The sequence below is a fragment of the Triticum aestivum genome, chromosome 1A (genome assembly GCF_018294505.1).
Source record: "Triticum aestivum cultivar Chinese Spring chromosome 1A, IWGSC CS RefSeq v2.1, whole genome shotgun sequence".
NCBI classification, from domain to species: Eukaryota; Viridiplantae; Streptophyta; class Magnoliopsida; order Poales; family Poaceae; genus Triticum; species Triticum aestivum.
The window spans coordinates 23,704,006-23,723,339 of NC_057794.1; the positions used below are offsets into that span (position 1 = coordinate 23,704,006).

Genomic DNA, 19,334 nt, shown 5'->3' on the forward strand with positions numbered 1-19,334 from the left:
TGGTATTAGGCCCAGGCTCTCTGCGCCCCTTCATCAACTAGATAGGTGTAGTGACAGTTTGTTGCTTAGACGATGACTTTAGACTTATTGTGGTATTGCTTTGTAAGGTCTTGTGAGAATAATTAATAAAGTGGCTGTATGCATCGCCCAGATGCAAAGGCCGGGGGTCATCCTCCTTTTCTAAAAAAAATGACTTTCATAAATTTGTGGGTGTAGAATCGTGCATAGAATGGTGACGACGTTCTGTTGTCAAACCAAATAAGAGCACCCTATGCCTATGCCGCTATATATGCCAGAACTGAGATAACGAATTGTGGTGACCTCCACCGACGTAGACAGGCACATGCAGTTTTTTTTTGTGGCGGGGGGTGGGGGGGGGGGGGGGGGGGGGGGGTCTGTTTGCTGCAGGATCCGATCGAATGGCTTGCCAGCCGACTGATCTTGAGCACCGATCAACCGATTGACGTGTAGCGTCCGCAAATAGCGTATGCGTTTTTTCTTGGTGATAAAAATGTGTTCTGTACTATACACATGATATGGCAATTTATTCACTATATACATGAGAAACAAATACACAAATGCATGCTTTTCCAAAGTCTTGCTATACACATGAGATGACAATTTATTCGTAAGTGCATAATATAAACAATAAAGGTTGTTGTCCGCGCATTTGAGCGTAACCACTGTGCTTTCTTCAAATATAATATGTGAGTTTTGTGTTTGATTTGACAGCGTCAGTTCAAATAGTCGATTCAATGTTGCAACGTTGAAATAGCTAGCATCAAAACAAGTGAATAGCCAAGATTGGGGAGAACATGATGTTAACGTCAAATCTGTCTTCATTTCCAAGACTGAAACAGAATGCAACATGGCTCTTTACGAGCATAAGTAGGAAACCGGTTGTAACGTAACAAAATCAACGTGACTCAAAACGCGAGCCCTGACCCATGGAGCTTCTCTCGGACGATGCGATCTAACTTTTCCCCCATTTCCTGGCTCATGTGGTTCCTCCAGTCTCCAACTTTTCCTTTTCTAAAAAACATAGAATTACCTACATAACATTTGTTTCCACGATCAATGCCACCCACCTGGTTAATTTCTAGGCTAGTAAGCATCTCAAAGCTGCACAACCTGACCACCTCTTGGGCAACACCAGAGCTCTCCTCCTCTCGAGACAGCGGGACGCCGAGAAATATTGCTAGCCTCCGCACGACATGCACCGGATCCGACTTGATCTCTTCATGCTTCAGAAAGAGAACATTGTTAGGCCTGGCTAGGCTCTCCTTCCAGTACTCGAGGCAGTGGTCCCAGAAGGGGCCGTAAGACGAGAAGCCCTTGGAGAACATGCTGAAAGCACTCTCCATCGACAGGTTGGAACCCTCGGTGAGAGCATCTCCAACAGCCGCGCTAAACTAGCGCCGGGCCGCAAATTAGGCCGTTTTAGCGCGCGCGCAACGCGGCGGGTAGCTCCAGCGGGCGCGCAAAAACGGCGCGCGCGCTATAACGGGTTGGGCGCGCGGTTGAAAACACTTACCCGCGCGGCGTATTTCGAGCGCCAGCTACAGCGCGCGGCACACTCGAGCGCTCGCGCCGCACTCTCTCCTCTCCTCATCCTATGCCCCGCGCGCGCCGGCGCCGGCGCCCTGCCACCCACCCATGGACGCGCACACCGGCGCCCCGCTCACCCCGCTGTACAGCCGCGACCCCCCCCCCCCCCCCCCCCGCCGCCGCCGGAAACCCTAGCGCGGGAAGCGCTGGCGTCGCATTTGAACTTGGTTGGATGAACTTGTGGGCATGATTTTGAACTTGTGGGCATGAACTTTTATTCATCAACTTGTTTGTGTCAAATTTCACATGTTCATTTTTGTCCAAAATATCATATATGCAAAATGCCCGGCGAGTCGCGCGCGCTGTATTTTTGCGCTCTGCTGGAACGGAGCGCGCGCGCTGCATTATAGCGCGGCTGCTGGAGCCAGCGCAGGCGGGCGCGCAAAACCAGCCGCAGCGCGCACGATAAACATGTTTTTTGCGCACGGCGCTCAGCGCGGCTGTTGGAGATGCTCTGATTTTGTTCTCGAAGTGCAACCTTGAGACCAGGGCATCCTTGGGATCCCGGCACATGTACACGACTCGGTAGCTCATGTCCAGTGGGAGCAGCGACATCGGCATGTGTGTGGCGAGAAGCCTCGGGGAAGAAAGCGTCTCGATGTGTGCATGATGATCCGCGCCGCCGCCGCCAACACCAGGGATCTCGATGAATGGCACGACGCGCTGAGGGTGGTTACTGAGGAGGGGGTGGTCGTCGAAGCTGTAGCGAGAGCGGTTGACGATGGTGGAGGCAAGGGCCTTGAGCCAAGTCGTGCCGCACTTGGGCTGCGTGGCGAGGATATGTCGTCGGCGCGGGGTTCGAAGGCGTCCTGGGCCAGCAGGATCTGCTCCAGCGGCAGGCCTCTGAACCAGAAATTCTTGTACTGGATGAGTGGTTACGACCACCCTTTTCTCTGGGGGAGTGTGGATATGAACTCATCGATGCTTACTTTTGGATGGGACATCTTCTTGATGAGGTGAACTCTTGGTGGCGCTACTCTCTCGGTCGCACTGTCATGGATGTGGAACCCATGCCATGGTCGATGGGAGGAGGAGATGCAAAGCTTTGAGTTCATGGCTAGCTACTTGATTGATGTTACAATGTATGCTACTGGCCGATTGTGTGTGCTTGCAAATGAGGGGCCTTATTTATCTGGTGGAGGAAGCTGCAAGCCGGTTGGTGCGGCGATGAAACTCTACCATGCATTTTAGTTTGTTTATTTTTCCTTTAAAAAATGTAAATCTGATCGAGATATTGTATTCTTTTTTTTTGAGGGGAATCGAGATATTGTATTCTACGGAGCGGCCAGGCTTGCGTAGTGCTGATAATTTGGAGGATCATAGCGAATCGATTAATTTCTGGCCCCACGTGGGTGCGTCCTCACATCCATGCATGCTGAATCATGCTCCGGTACTCGCACCCATGCAAACTTCATCGACTTCAGGCCCAGGTGTGCAGTGTCGCAATGCTATTATGTGCTATCATATGCATAAAAAATACGAATCTGATCGAGATCTTGTAATCTGTGCTGATAATTTAGAGGATCTTACCGGATCCACTTATTCTTCGCCCCACGTGTGTCGTGTTCGATCAGGTCCATGCATACCTCCCAAGCCCATTCAACCCAGGGAATACACAGCTATACAATGCAAATGACCAGCATAATTTTTTTTTTCGAAAAGGAGGTTAAAACCCCCGGCCTCTGCATCATTTGATGCATACCACCATCTTTATTTATTATTCAACACATGTATCATCGCCGATCCATTCATATAACGTATCGGAACCCACAGTCGCTGCAACAGACCTAAAGCGTACATCACATGCACACGTTTTAGACGCCGCAATCATCATCAAACCGCGGACCCATCTTCTGGAGAAAGATTTGCACCATCCTTGCCAGTCGGTCCATCTGTCGACCCCATGGTTTTGGGTACCGCCCGAGAAAAACGGATACCGGGCGGTTACCGCGTTTCTCGGCGCCCCACGAGAAATACCTATCCCGAGCAAAAAATACCAATTGTTTTAAATAATTTGACTTTGAACGCTCAAGTTCTAATACTTCTGCTCCATCTTTTGTTCTTTTTGTTATTTCTCAGAATATAGGCAGTAAAAAACGTGAAAAAATGACGGCGAAAAGAATCGAACTCACGACCTAAACAGAACTCGCGCATGTAGTTTAGGTACCACTAAGCTACTACCCCTTTTGTGAATGGCATCAGTTCAAGATGTTATTATATCTAATTTTAAATTGTTTGAATTCAAAATTCAATTGTAAATTTCTTCCGAAATTTGTTCAGTATTTCTCGATAACCGTGGTTACCGGGAATATCGCCCACCCAGGAGAAAATTTTCCTATTTGGTGTCCAGTCGGTCCATCCATCCTGATCCGCCCTCCCACGAAGCCGCCAGAGCAGCGCCGAACCGCCGGGAAAGACGAAGATCGAAGGGAGATCTCACGCCGCCGATCCCTCCAGACCGCGGGGCTGCAGCCTAGATCCCCGCCGCCCCCATGACCGGCGGTGCCCGGGTTTAGCGGGCGCACATCTCCGGGGACGACGAGGTGGAGGAGAGAGGGGGGGGGGGGGGGGGGCGGCCGGGGCAAATGACCAGCATGTCTACAAATTTTGTTGTACCCAAGAACTGGTTAATTTCGAGAATATTTTGAGTAAGATCATCTTAATTTGAAGATTCTTTACAAACTTTCTAGGCTGGTCTATTCATCATGATACACTTTCTCTCATTTCTTTGCTTCCCAATATTCCAGCAGCCTATGGGCATCTCCAAGAGACAAAAAAAGAAAGGACCCAGAAGGCCGTCACAGAAGATTGCACATTCAATGCAACTCGCAAAGTCAACTTGGAGACTCGACATATCATAAAGGTGAATCAGCTCAAGGCGTGTGTCCATTCTCCTGGCGGCAATCACATGAATGGGGTGGGGATGAGATTCCTCCTCGGGATCCCTTGGTTCCTAACTTTGGGTTCCTGACTAGGCCCAACTATGCAGACTTCTTCGCTCGGGTGACTCCGACAAGCTTGGTGATGATGCCCTCGATGACCACAACAACAAGTGATTTCCTTTGATTTCGTGTAGTTCCCTTCAACCTTTTTGGTACTTTATGCCAAACGGGGAGAAGTGGTATCTTAGGGTGCTTCACCGGTATTCGTATTGGTAAAGTCACGGGAGAATATCATACGGAAACCAATATTCAATAAAAACTTCGTGGAAACCATATTTTAAAGTTTAAAAAAAATCTGAAGAAAATACAGGATGTTAAGAGGGTGATGTTTTATTGCCACGCAAAATTTCAAGTTTAAACACATTACGAGATGTGAGATATAAAAAAGACAAATTGAGCCGTGAATAGTGACATTACTGTTTGGCACTATTTAATGCTGATTTTGTCTTTTTCATAACTCACATCTCGTAATGTGTTTCAACTTAAATTTTTTTGTGGCAATAAAACATGATCCTCTTAACATCCCGTATTTTTTTTCAGATTTTTTTGAAACTTCGAAATATCCTCTTCTCGTGGTTTTCACCGGTTTCCATCAAATGTTGGTTTCCATATGATATTCTCCCGTAAAGTCGGGAGAAGTCACATGCCTTTTTTGGTTCTTCCTTGGTTGGTTCTTTGTGGCATGTGAACCTGATTTTTTTTCTTATTGTAAGGTGTATGAGACTACGTGTTATGCATGCTGCCTTACATGGATGTGGTTGTGAGACATATTATTAATTATATGTGATGCGATGCTATTTCATGCGATGGTTCATAAATTTTCATTACAAGTATAGCTCTCAACCAAACCATGATACCCAATGCATTTGTGATGGCTATCATAACTACAAAAATAGTTCAAATGCATGCATTATGTGGTTATATGATCTATAGGGGGAGTAAATTCTCTCAAGTATCACTGTAAATATGTGCATCTTGTTTTACGTCAAGATCCATTGTGCACACATTAAGGTGGAGCCCATCTAAATCATGTAACCATTTGCTCTCCTAGGCTTAAAAGTGCAATCATGCTCTTAATCATATTTTGATGTTGATGACAATATAGATATAGGGAACTAATTTTGTTTGCTAAGTATATACACAAATTTTAGTCCCCGTGAAAATTATATGTGTGGATCATCAAGCCACCAAAATGGTTATCACTCAAGATTGGTGCAATGACGACAAGAACCATTGCTTTTTCTGTTATGTCTTCAGTTATACGGATCCCGCACTTTTAAGAGGGGATCAAAAGGGCTTCAGGATATTTTTATCAGTAGATCTTCTATACACCATTCCTCTCGAATGATACACAAAAAGTTTACCAAGTCCCACATTTACCATAGCAAAATCCCCCCTCCCCACCCACACACGTGCGCGCGCGTGCACACACACACACTGAATGGTCGATTGTCTGGGCTGCTAGCCGGAAGACTGGGTAATGTTGGAAATGACTCTAGTAGGTTTATCTCTAGCTGGACAAAGTGGTCGGACAAGTTGGCCAGGGAGTGTTTTTCGTCTAGGCATAGCCAGCCGGCCGAGCTGCAAGTCAGACGTCCATTGGTACAAAGAGCAAATTCGTCCGGGCATAGCCAGTTGTCCAGTTAACTAACCGGATGACCGGCGAATGCCATGCCTCGCTCTTTGTTTCCTACTACTCTCTTGTGCAGACACTAAATGTCTTTGTGCCAATGTAAATACACCTTAAATGTCTTGAGTGACATCGGCATGAGTGCACAAAATCCTGAGATATTTAAAGGGCACTCCAGGTAAAGAGTTGGGGTTTGCAAAGAGTAGACATCTTGAGGTGAATGACTATAGTGACCCTGATTGGGCCAATTTCAAGATGGCGTAAGATCAACTTCAAGCTATTGTGTGCCTGTGAGAGAAAATTTGATGCCATGAAGAAGCAAGAAAACAGACAGTTGTGTCTAGATCAACAACAGAAGCTATGTATAGAGCATTGTCTCAAGGGTTGAGTGAGATGCTCTGGGTGAAGAACCTACTAAGAGTTGAAACTTCTGAGGAAGGGAACCTTGAGAGTGTGGTATGACAATCAGTCATTCATAAGCATTGCCCATAACTCAGTTCAACATGATAGGACAAAACATGTGAATATAGATCACTTCTTCATTAAGGAGAAACTCAATACTAAGATCACCAACCTTACTCATGTCAGCTCTAGGCATCAGATTGCTTGACGAAGGGAATGGGAACAAAGGACTGCCACTTGGCATGTGAAAGATGGATATCTACCAACCCATTGAAGTTTTGAACCGATGTAGGCCTGGCCCATCTCCACTTAGCCCAGCACATGTGACTGACGTACATAGATGAGGAGGTGTTGGTCCCTGTCTGCACGAGGCACCAACACACGCGCGCGCGCGACACAACCTGGTACGTCTCTGTCTGTCTCTCTCTCTGTCTCTCTCTCACCCTCTCTCTCTCTCTCGTTCTACACATAACATTGTCAGCAAACAAATATGCTCAAGTCATATCACAAGCAGAGGCAGAGATGCAATGGGCCTAAGGTGCATACATATCAGTTTGGTCAACCACTATTACCTTGCTAATTAATATTATGAGCTCCCATTTAGCATTAGTAATCTGTACAGTCAGCAGGGTTGCAGATTTGAAGTCCCTCCCATTTCGCCCATTATATCTGTTTACTGGAGCAAGGAAATCTTCAGGGGTTTACTCTGCACAGCTTCAGTGATTCAGGAATTTATGTTGGTTAAAAACCTGGTAGCAATTGATATTCAGTTTTGCAGGTGGCGGTGTCTTTTCTTCAGATTCCAAACGGAACCGACAATCTCTTCTACATATCTGTGTTCGATGTGTATGACCAATACTCCTTGATTTTTGAGTCATTCTTTTTCCTGCTATTTAATATTACTGTGTTTTATCATTATACTCAATTAGATAATTTTAGTTAGTCATAACAAATATTATAGGCATTTTTTTTCTTTTTTGCTATTTATTTTTTCATTTCTACTTAGAACTAAATACTTATAGTTTTTTAGTGATCTCTTTTTTCTTTTATTCACAAAAATTATAAACTTTCTGTTAGTGTCATTAGTTTTCAAATTTGAAAACACTTTTTTAGTTTTTTTTTGCTTTTAGTGCCTATTTTTTTCCAGTTTTTTGTTTTGTTTTCTGCATTTTTTTTGTTTTTTGCTTTATTTTTTAATTCTTTTTGCTTTTAGTTTTAGAAAAATTATAAACTTTCTGTTAGTGCCATTAGTTTTCAAATTTGAAAACACTTTTTTAATTTTTTAGTTTTCTTTGTTGCTTTATTTATTTTATTTTGTTTCTACCTACAACAAAATACTTATTGTTGCTATTTTAATTTGTTTTCCATTTTTTTTGTTTTGTTTTTTGTATTATTTATTTTCTTTTGTTTTTTGCTTTATTTTTAAATTCTTTTTGCTTTTAGGTCAGCAAAATTATAAACTTTCTGTTAGTGCCATTAGTTTTAGAAAAATTATAAACTTTTCTTTAGTGCCATTAGTTTTCAAATTTGAATAGTTAAAATCTGAATTCTTTGAAATTTGTGTGAATCACAAGTTTGTGATTAACTTTACTAAAAAATGAACATAGATGCACCTATAAAGAAAATTCGACCTAAATTCATAGTTTTCAAATGAACTCTGAAAAAGTTGGCATAGCATACTCGTGTGTTACAAAGTTGGCATGGTATCATCATAATAGTTGCGGGAGAAAGTCTTCACTTTTTCTTCGCTTGTGTCATTTTCTTATTGCGCCATAACCATGGATAATATTCATCGTTTATCAGGATGCTTGGGTCAGCCTTGACATTGAAGGGAGGAATTTCATGAAACTTTTCATAATCTTCAGACATGTCTGTCTTGCCCTCCACTCCCAGGATGTCCCTTTTTCCTGAAAGAACTATGTGGGGCTTTGGCTCATCGTATGATGTATTCGCTTCCTTATCTTTTCTTTTTCTCGGTTTGGTAGACATGTCCTTCACATAGATAACCTGTGCCACATCATTGGCTAGGACGAACGGTTCGTCAGTGTACCCAAGATTTTTCAGATCCACTGTTGTCATTCCGTATTGTGGGTCTACCTGTACCCCGCCTCCTGACAGATTGACCCATTTGCACTTAAACAAAGGGACCTTAAAATCATGTCCGTAGTCAAGTTCCCATATGTCCACTATGTAACCATAATATGTGTCGTTTCTGCTCTCGGTTGCTGCATCAAAGCGGACACCACTATTTTGGTTGGTGCTCTTTTGATCTTGGGAGATCGTGTAAAATGTATTCCCATTTATCTCGTATCCTTTGTAAGTCAATACAGTCAAAGATGGTCCCCTGGACAACAAGTGCAGCTCATCACAAACAGTGTTGTCATCTCTGAGACGTGTTTCCAACCAACTGCTGAAAGTCCTGATGTGTTCACATGTAATCCAGTCGTCGCACTGCTCTGGGTGTTTGGAGCGCAGACTGTTCTTGTGTTCATCGACATACGGGGTCACCAAGATAGAGTTCTGTAGAACTGTGTAGTGTTCTTGAGACCAAGAATATCCGTCCATGCATATTATTGAGTCACTTCCAAGAGTGCCTTTTCCAGTCAGTCTCCCCTCATACCGCGATTTAGGGAGACCTATCTTCTTAAGGCCAGGAATGAAGTCAACACAAAACCCGATAACATCCTCTATTTGACGACCCATGGAGATGCTTCCTTCTGGCCTAGCGCGGTTACGGACATATTTCTTTAGGACTCCCATGAACCTCTCAAAGGGGAACATATTGTGTAGAAATACGGGCCCCAGGATGACAATCTCATCGACTAGATAAACTAGGACGTGCGTCATGATATTGAAGAAGGATGGTGGGAACACTAGCTCAAAACTGACAAGACATTGCGCCACATCACTCCTTAGCCTTGGTACGATTTCTGGATCGATCACCTTCTGAGAGATTGCATTGAGGAATGCACATAGCTTCACAATGGCTAATCAGATATTTTCCGGTAGAAGCCCCCTCAATGCAACCGGAAGCAGTTGCGTCATAATCACGTGGCAGTCATGAGACTTAAGGTTCTGAAACTTTTTCTCTGGCATATTTATTATTCCCTTTATATTCGACGGGAAGCCAGTCTGACCTTCATACTGAGCAGGCATTCAAAAAAGATTTCTTTCTCTTCTTTCATAAGAGCGTAGCTGGCAGGACCTTTATACTGCTTCGGAGGCATTACCGTCTTTTTCATGCAAACGTTGCAGGTCCTCCCGTGCCTCAGGTGTATCTTTTGTCTTCCCATACACGCCCAAGAAGCCTAGCAGGTTCACGCAAAGGTTCTTCGTCACGTGCATCACGTCGATTGAAGAGCGGACCTCTAGGTCTTTCAAGTAGGGTAGGTCCCAAAATATAGATTTCTTCTTCCACATGGGTGCGTGTCCCTCAGCGTCAGTCGGAACAGCTAGTCCGCCGGGACCCTTCTCAAAGATTACGTGTAAATCCTTGACCATAGCAAGTACGTGATCACCGGTACGCATGGCGGGATTCTTCCGGTGATTTGCCTCGCCTTTGAAATGCCTGCCTTTCTTTCGACATTGATGGTTGGTCGGAAGAAATCGACGATGGCCCAGGTACACATTCTTCCTGCATTTGTCCAGGTATATACTTTTAGTGCCATCTAAATAGTGCGTGCATATGTGGTATCCTTTGTTTGTCTGTCCTGAAAGGTTACTGAGAGCGGGCCAATCGTTGATGGTCACGAACAGCAACGCCTTTAGGTTAAATTCCTCCTATCTGTGCTCATCCCATGTACGTACACCGTTTCCATTCCACAGCTGTAAAAGTTCTTTAACTAATGGCCTTAGGTACACATCAATGTCGTTGCCAGGTTGCTTAGGGCCTTGGATGAGAACTGGCATCATAATGAACTTCCGCTTCATGCACATCCAAGGAGGAAGGTTATACATAGATAGGGCCACGGGCCAGGTGTTGTGATTGCTGCTCTGCTCCCTGAAAGGATTAATGCCATCCGTGCTTAAAGCAAACCATACGTTTCTTGGGTCCTTTGCAAACTCATCCCAGTACTTTCTCTCGATTTTTCTCCAGTGCGACCTGTCAGCGGGTGTTCTCAACTTCCCGTCTTTCTTCCGGTCCTCACTGTGCCATCGCATCAACTTGGCATGCTCTTCGTTTCTGAACAGACGTTTCAACCGTGGTATTATAGGAGCATACCACATCACCTTCGCAGGAACCCTCTTCCTGGGGGGTTCACCGTCAACATCACCAGGGTCATCTCGTCTAATCTTATACCGCAATGCACCGCATACCGGGCATGCGTTCAGATCCTTGTATGCACCGCGGTAGAGGATGCAGTCATTAGGGCATGCATGTATCTTCTCCACCTCCAATCCTAGAGGGCATATGACCTTCTTTGCTGCGTATGTACTGTCGGGCAATTCTTATCCTTTGGAAGCTTCTTCTTCAATATTTTCAGTAGCTTCTCAAATCCTTTGTCAGCCACAGCATTCTCTGCCTTCCACTGCAGCAATTCCAGTACGGTACCGAGCTTTGTGTTGCCATCTTCGCAATTGGGGTACAACCCTTTTTTGTGATCCTCTAACATGCGATCGAACTTCAGCTTCTCCTTTTGACTTTCGCATTGCGTCCTTGCATCGACAATGACCTGGCGGAGATCATCATCATTGGGCACATCGTCTGGTTCCTCTTGATCTTCAGCAGCTTCACCCGTTGCAGTATCATTGGGCACATCGTCTGGTTCCTCTTGATCTTCACCAGCTCCCCCCGTTGCAGCATCACCGTATTCAGGGGGCACATAGTTGTCATCGTACTCTTCTTCTTCGCCGTCTTCCATCATAACCCCTATTTCTCCGTGCCTCGTCCAAACATTATAGTGTGGCATGAAACCCTTGTAAAGCAGGTGGGAGTGAAGGATTTTCCGGTTAGAGTAAGACCTCGTATTCCCACATTTAGTGCATGGACAACACATAAAACCATTCTGCTTGTTTGCCTCAGCCGCATCGAGAAACTCATGCACGCCCTTAATGTACTCGGAGGTGTGTCTGTCACCGTACATCCATTGCCGGTTCATCTGCGTGCATTATATATAATTAAGTGTCCAAATTAATAGAAATTCATCATCACATTAAAACCAAAGTACATACATAGTTCTCATCTAACAACATATAGCTCTCCAGAGCATCTAATTAATTAAACCATACATTGAAACTATGTAAAACATTTCAATGCGAAAACAAATGCGATCATAATCACAACCAAGGTAACAATTGATCCAACGACATGGTGATACCAAGCCTCAGTATGAATGACATATTTTCTAATCTTTCTAATCTCAAGCGCATTGCATCCATCTTGATCTTGTGATCATCGACGACATCCGCAACATGCAACTCCAATATCATCTTCTCCTCCTCAATTTTTTTTATTTTTTCCTTCAACAAATTGTTTTCTTCTTCAACTAAATTTAACCTCTCGATAATAGGGTCGGTTGGAATTTCCGATTCACATACATCCTACATAAATAAAATCTATGTCACGTTGGTCGGCATAATTTTCATAAACAATAAATGAACCAATAGTTATAAAGATAATATATATACCACATCCGAATCATAGACAGGACGAGGGCCGACGGGGGCGGATACCAAAACCATCGCACTATATAAGATGCAATAATAAAAGTAAGAAAATAATACAAGTATCTATGTAAACATACAAGTAAGAATATTTTTTCCTTTCAGAAAGAAGATAAGAACAAGAGGCTCACCACGGTGGTGCCGGCGATGAGCTCGACACGGGTGATCGACGGCGGTGAAGACGGGGATGGGGCGTGACGGACCGCTAAACCTAGACAAATATTAAGGAAAATGGAGCTTGGAGGTCGAGCTTGGAGAGGAGAAAGCTTATGTAGTGTGGCTCGGGCATTCCATCGAACACCTTGTGTGCATAGGAGGTGAGCTAGAGCACCACCAAGCCCTCTCCCCCTCGGCCAGAAAAAAACAGAGTAGTGTGCTCTGCTCTTACGCGAGGGGGTATATATAGGCACCTCATTGGTCCCGGTTGGTGGCATGAACCGGGACTAAAGGGGAGCCTTTGGTTCCGGTTCAAGCCACCAACCGGGACCAATGGTGGTGGGCCAGGAGCGAGGCCCATTGGTCCCGGTTCGTCCCACCAACCAGGACCAAAAGGTCCAGACGTACCGGGACCAATGGCCCATGTGGCCCGGCCGGCCCCCTAGGCTCACAAACCGGGTCCAATGCCCCCATTGGTCCCGATTCTGGACTGAACCGAGACTAATGGGTTGACCCGGCCTGGACCTTTGCCCCCTTTTCTACTAGTGTGACCAGCTCGCGAAAGAGAGATCCTTCAGTTTCCATGAGCTTTGTATGTCTGTCATACTCCACTACTCTCCCTGGAAATGCTCATTAGTACGGGAAAGCCACCATGCATTTGGTTTCAAGTATAATTCATAAATTCCATATTAACTGTTGCTGGTCAATAAGATGATGGGTTGATAACTACAAAAGAATCAATATTTTTTTCATAAGTTGCCGGAAGGTAAACGTACCGTCACCAATTGCAAGTACCATATCACAGTCCATAACAGTTGGTATACGGTGTGCAATTGTAATAACAGTGCAATGTTTGAATTCCGTCCAGATCGTTTTCTGAAGGACAACATCTGTGGCATTGTCTATAGAGGCTGTGGCCTCATCAAGAACTAAGATACGACATCTTCTCAAAAGTGCACGTCCCAGAGAGAAGAGTTGCCTTTGGCCCATTCTCCAGTTTGATCCGCCTTCCACAACTAGTATGACAAGTTCTTGATCAGTACTACGAACAATATAATTCCCAGCATCGTGGTAGAAAAAGGATATAGCTAATGTGCTTAGGGGCACCAACAGTTTGACATATTTAGTGGCACATGTATTTTCCCATTTATTTTGAATTCCCGAAATGACTAGAACAGAGTTTTCCGTTTTCCCAATTTATTAGTTTCTGAAAATGAACTCCAGAAACAAGTATAAATGAAGTGAAGGTTCCTACCATGTGAATCCAATCCCTGCTCCTTCTCCTGGACAGCTTCAAGCAGTTGACATTTGTCAAGAACCTGCAGCACAAATGCACAATAACAAATGGAGGAACCACTTTAGTGATTCCTTTTGAAATGTACCTATGCCATAAATTGAGAAAGAGGGGCCTTAAGCCTATCAAAGTTGGTGGTAGGTGTCAACTTACTCTCCTACCAGAACGTCATCCATGTTCAACTTGTTCTTAACTCGAATTAGGGTGCCTATTTCTTCTATCAATGAAAAGTTGTCTAGTTCGTCCTAGGCAATCTAGTTCTTTTTTAATGAAAAAGGAAACTTGTCATTTGAGATCCCTAATTTAGTTTATTCGCCCCATTTTGATGACGCGCTGAACTTTCTGAAATAGTTAGGTATATTTTCATATTAACTGAGCTGAATTGCCATGGTACTGAAGAGGATTGCCTCATGATTAAACAATACACCAGGTTCTTTTGCTGTAACACCTTTTCGTCATAATATTATTTGGTGATCTGATCACTAGGTAAGACAAGAAAGAGTAACATAGGTAGCTGTGCACATTTTGCCTCCCATATTTGTTGATCTGCGAATTGCCCGAGAGGATCCAGGTTGTGTCTTACTGTACCCTGAAAAAGTGTTGGATCTTGTGGAATAATACCCAAACATAAACACAGGTCATGTAAGCCTATCGTACTGATGTCCACAGAGTCTATAATTATTCTCCCTTCAGCAGGTTCAACAAGTCAAAACAGTGCACCAATTAACGTTGTCTTGCCACTTCCGGTTCGACCAACTATTCCAATTTTATCTCCACGTTTAAACTTGCAAATGATTCCATGTAGTACAAGGGGAGCATCTTTCCTATACCTAATCTGTCGAAATAAAATCAATCACATACATTTGTTTAAGTGTTAATAAAAAGTTACCTTATAAATTGTACATGTAAATATTTATATTTGATTACCTTCGAATTCCTAAGCTCCACATTGCCATCTTTGGGCCAATATGGTGCGGGTCGTTTTTCTTCAAGAACTTCTGCTGCTTCACTTTGTATCTCCATGTACTGGTTCGCTCGTTCCACCGAGATTATTTGATTTGCAAGGTTGCATTGGTTTTGAATAGAGAAAACAAATGACACATTTAGGGAAAGACCATAGGACAATGCCATTCCCACAAAACCTGTGTAAGTATGAAAACAAGGGATTTATTATATTGTTTGTAATGTTAATTTATTCATGTACTGAGTAGTATCAAATACATATAGTTATTTGACTCTAGCACATACATTTCATAAAAGATAAAAATCTATCCATAAAATCATCAGGATAAGTGGTAGATTGAGAAAATGTACGTTGTTTCATATTCATCAGATAATCCTGCCCAGCAGAACGCGTCGGATATATTTTTCTTGCGAAAATAATCACTACTACCTCACTTCGAAAATACAAGACATCCTGGCAAGTGTTCGGTCAAGCTTTTCTAATTTGACTACTACTATTAAAATGTATTTGCACTGGGAAGGTGAAAATACCATCATTAGATTTTTTGTGATTTAAATTTTCATAATATTACTTTCATGTGCATATCAAAAGAAATGGGCAAATAAGTTTTAGGAGACCCATATCATGTCAAAGAAGTTATCTACTTACAAGTGGAGGGAGTATGAAGTACATTTTCATAACAAAAGCTTTTCATAACTCAGTATCAAGAGGCTATGAAAAGTTAGCAGCATTTTCCTGGCAATGCATCTAACATTTATCAAAAATCCGACGCAATTGTCGATGGCCATAGAACGAGCTGGCTAGTCAAAAATTTCCAATATTTGAAGCAACATGGTCGTCATGTATTTACATACCAGGGCTAAAAGTTCCTTGCGGAAGAAGAGCCATGACAAAGGTAGTAAAAGAAAGAACTGTAGCGCTCATTATTTCCAGGCGTTGAATCAACCATTCAGTTGCAGCAACATTGTAGAAATATGGACCAGCATTCTTGTCAACAAGGACCAAATATTTAGCAAGGAAGCGATCTTCTTGCTCAAAGGCCCTTATTGTTATAGCCCCTGAAATTGATTCACTTAAGTGATTTGCTAGGGCAGACTTGGTAGTACCATTGATCCGCATCAACTCCTTAGCTGAGGCTAGATAGTACCTCTGCATGACCAACATAACATGCTTTAGTTAATGGGAACTTTGAATGTAGAACATCAGGCTCAGTTCAGACCTCAGACGAAAATAGCAGCAGGGCAGCACATCAATTGGTGAATGAAATCAAATAACCCGAGAAAAAGGGCTTAGCCATAGAGAAAAGATGTCACACCAATCACCTGCAACCTAGTTGCCAAAACTATCATTGGCATGGATACAAGCAGAACTTCCCATGAAACTACAGCCAATACCCCTAGATTGTTAAGTGCATTTAAGCTGGCACCAAGTGTAAACATGAGGGCAAATGGAACATCAGGGTCAATGATGTTCAAATCCAAAGAGACCTGCACTTGAAGAGAAAACAGAATAAGTTAATCCATCATCAGAAAATCTCCACATGTAAAAATTTGTTGTATTTGCCATTTTTTAAAAAGAATTCTTACCCGGCTAAGAACTCTTCCTATAGGAGTGGAAACAAAAAAGGACATTGGTGCGCAGAACAGTGAATTGAGTAGCTGGGAAAATAAGGATCTTGATGTCTGGATCCCAAGAACAACAACTGATAAAGATCTTCATAGCAAGAAGAACATTGTGCAAACTCCCATAACAATGTATACAGAAATTAACTTCAGTGTACTAGCATGAGGATTTTGGATATTAGCAGCCATCCATGAATTCTGTGATATTTGCCCGGCTATGAAAATTATGTGAGAAATAACACAAAAGGAGGCATACATCAAGCCTTTGCTCTGGCGCAGGTAATGCATATAAGGCATAACACCTGCATCCCCTGTTTCTCTTTCCTCTTTCTTGATCAGTTGATCTGCTGGTGATGGCTTCACAGACTCTGTATGTCTGTTTCCATGAATACCATTAGTTTCCTTTATTGATATTCCCTTAGCTCTGTGAGGGGTGCTGTCGTTATTAAGATCTGAAACACCGATACTAGCTTTATGGGCACTTACAAGGTCTTTAAATTCTTCACAATCTGTCAATAGATCTTGATAGGGTGCAGACCAAATAACCTCTCCATCAGACATTAACTGCCAAAAAACCATCACTAGTTTTAGATGCCATCAAGAAATAACTAAAGCTCGGTAGAGACAAAGATAAATCATCGAGGCACAAATCTTCATATGGATACTTTTGACTTTTTGAGGTGGAGAGCGGTACCAAAATGGAGTCAAATATAAGTAGGAAATCCACTTGGTGGGTCACCAAAATAACAGTCTTGTCTGATAGGGCACTCATAACATATTCCTGTCACAAAACAAAGAGCTTCGTAAGAGCCAACTCCACCCCGTGACCTCCTCCCCCCCGTGCGGCGGCGCCGCGCCGCACTGGGGTCTCCCCGCCGCCCCCCTCTCCTCCCTGCCTAGCCTTCCTCTCCTCCCGCCGCCGCCGCCGAGGGCATCGCAGGCTAAGCCCGCGGGCCGCAGGGCGGCGACGGTAATCTTCCTCGGCCGGCGATCGGATCTGGGTGGCGGCGACCCACTCCGGCCGATCCAAGGGCGATGGCGCAGGCCGGTGGCGACCAGGGTTGTCGTGCTGGTGGCGGCTGAAAGAGCGTTATATCGACTGGAGGGGGGGGGTGAATAGGCTATTTTTATGAAATTCTTCACTGAGGAATTTGCCGGTGAGGAAATTCCTTAGCAAAGAACTACTAGCAGCAGAGTAAGTACTCAAGAATAAACATGACAGAATACAAGCATGGTCATCATGATAAAATGAAGACAGGCACAGAGTACTGAAAGCGTAATCACAGGATAACACAGGATGAAGACAAACGGACTGAAGAAATTGAACTGGGTAAATTGAGAAAGTCTTCAGTCAAAGTCTTCAAACACAGATATGAACAAACACACAACACAATTATGAGGAAATGAAAGAGTTGAGGAAATAGAACCAGTAAGCTTGGTGAATACAATGATTTGGTAGACCAGTTCCAACTGCTGTCTCAGTTGTACGTCTGGTTGGAGCAGCTGCGTATTTAAACTCGAGGAAACACAGTCCCGGACACCGAGTCCTGAACACGCAGCTCAGGACACCCAGTCCTCACTGTATTCTCCTTGAGCTAAGGTCACACATACCTCGCCCAATCACTCGTGGTAAGTCTTCAGGCGACTTCCAAACCTTCACAAACTTGGTCACTCGGCGATCCACAATTCCTCTTGGATGCTCTAGACCATGACGCCTAACCATCTGGAAGAAGCACAGTCTTCAAAGGTAACAAGCGTCGGATCCACACAGGATCAATCTCTTCAGTGATGCTCAATCACTTGGGGTTTGTAGGTGTTTGGGTTTTTAGTTTTTCCTCACTTGATGATTTTCGCTCAAAGTCCTCGGAGGATGTGTTGCTCTCAAATGATAAGTGTCAGTTTCTCTCGGAGCAGCCAACCAGCTAGTGGTTGTAGGGGGCGGCTATTTATAGCCTAGGGAGCAGCCCGACATGATAAGACATAAATGCCCTTCAATGATATGACCGTTAGGTGGATAGATATTTTGGGACAGCTAGCGCATAGTACAGCAACGGTCAGAATTTTGAGTAGCAAACTCCTCAGGGCTATCATGTTCCTCACTGTATAGGCAATCCGCACTGGCGAATTCCTAACTCCTCAGTCAGAACAAATTCCTCAGAGACCAGAAGTACTTCGTCTCTGTCACTGAAGAATATGAGTGGACTCTATGAGATTTCCAATGGCTTCACTCGAAGGGATTGATAGGTGTAGGATTTTGAGTTGAGCATCACATGGAAATTTTTCCTTAGTATTTCCTCGACCCCCTTTAACAGTACGGTGTTTCCTATGACTTAAGAAAGAGAAAATGAAACTACGAAAACAAAAGTCTTGACGCTTCATGTTCCACGAATGAATACCAAGTCTTCAAGGTCACACCAATTTCTTCACTTTCAAAGTCTTCAGAAAGTCTTCAGAGATTCAAAGTCTTCAGTCGAAGAACTTCATTTTTAGGGGTCGACTTTCTCTGTAAATATCGAACTCCTCATAGACTTATAGACCTGTGTACACTCACAAATGCATTAGTCCCTTAACCTATAAGTCTTCAATACACCAAAATCACTAAGGGGCACTAGATGCACTTACAATCTCCCCTTTTTTGGTGATTGATGACAATATAGGTTAAGTTTTCAACGGGGATAAACATATGAAGTGTAAATACTGATATTGAGGAATTTGATTGCAAGATATAGAAGAACTCCCCCTGAAGATGTGCATAGTGAGGAATTTGCTTTTGAAGCAATGCACACTTGAAGAGTTGAATCATGGAGATCTCCCCCTATATCTTGTAATTCATACACGCATTTGACATATAACAGTGAAGAATTTGAAATGCATGATGAAATATGGTGACTGATGTAATTCAGCATGCGTGCAATAATATTAACGAGGGATAAGCATGCAGAAAAATGTATCAAAAGTATCAGAGAATCATCGGGTTTAAGTTTACAACTCGATCCAATAAATTCTCAGAAGAACGAGAGTTGTAACTTGAGAAAAACGCCCATATAGAAAG

At 43.5% G+C, this 19,334-nt stretch overlaps 1 pseudogene; it reads right to left on the reverse strand.

Moving 5' to 3' along the window:
- Window positions 1-926: 926 nt before the first annotated feature.
- The window catches only part of LOC123072870 (ABC transporter C family member 10-like), a 73,742-nt pseudogene continuing 55,334 nt past the window's right edge, over window positions 927-19,334 (reverse strand).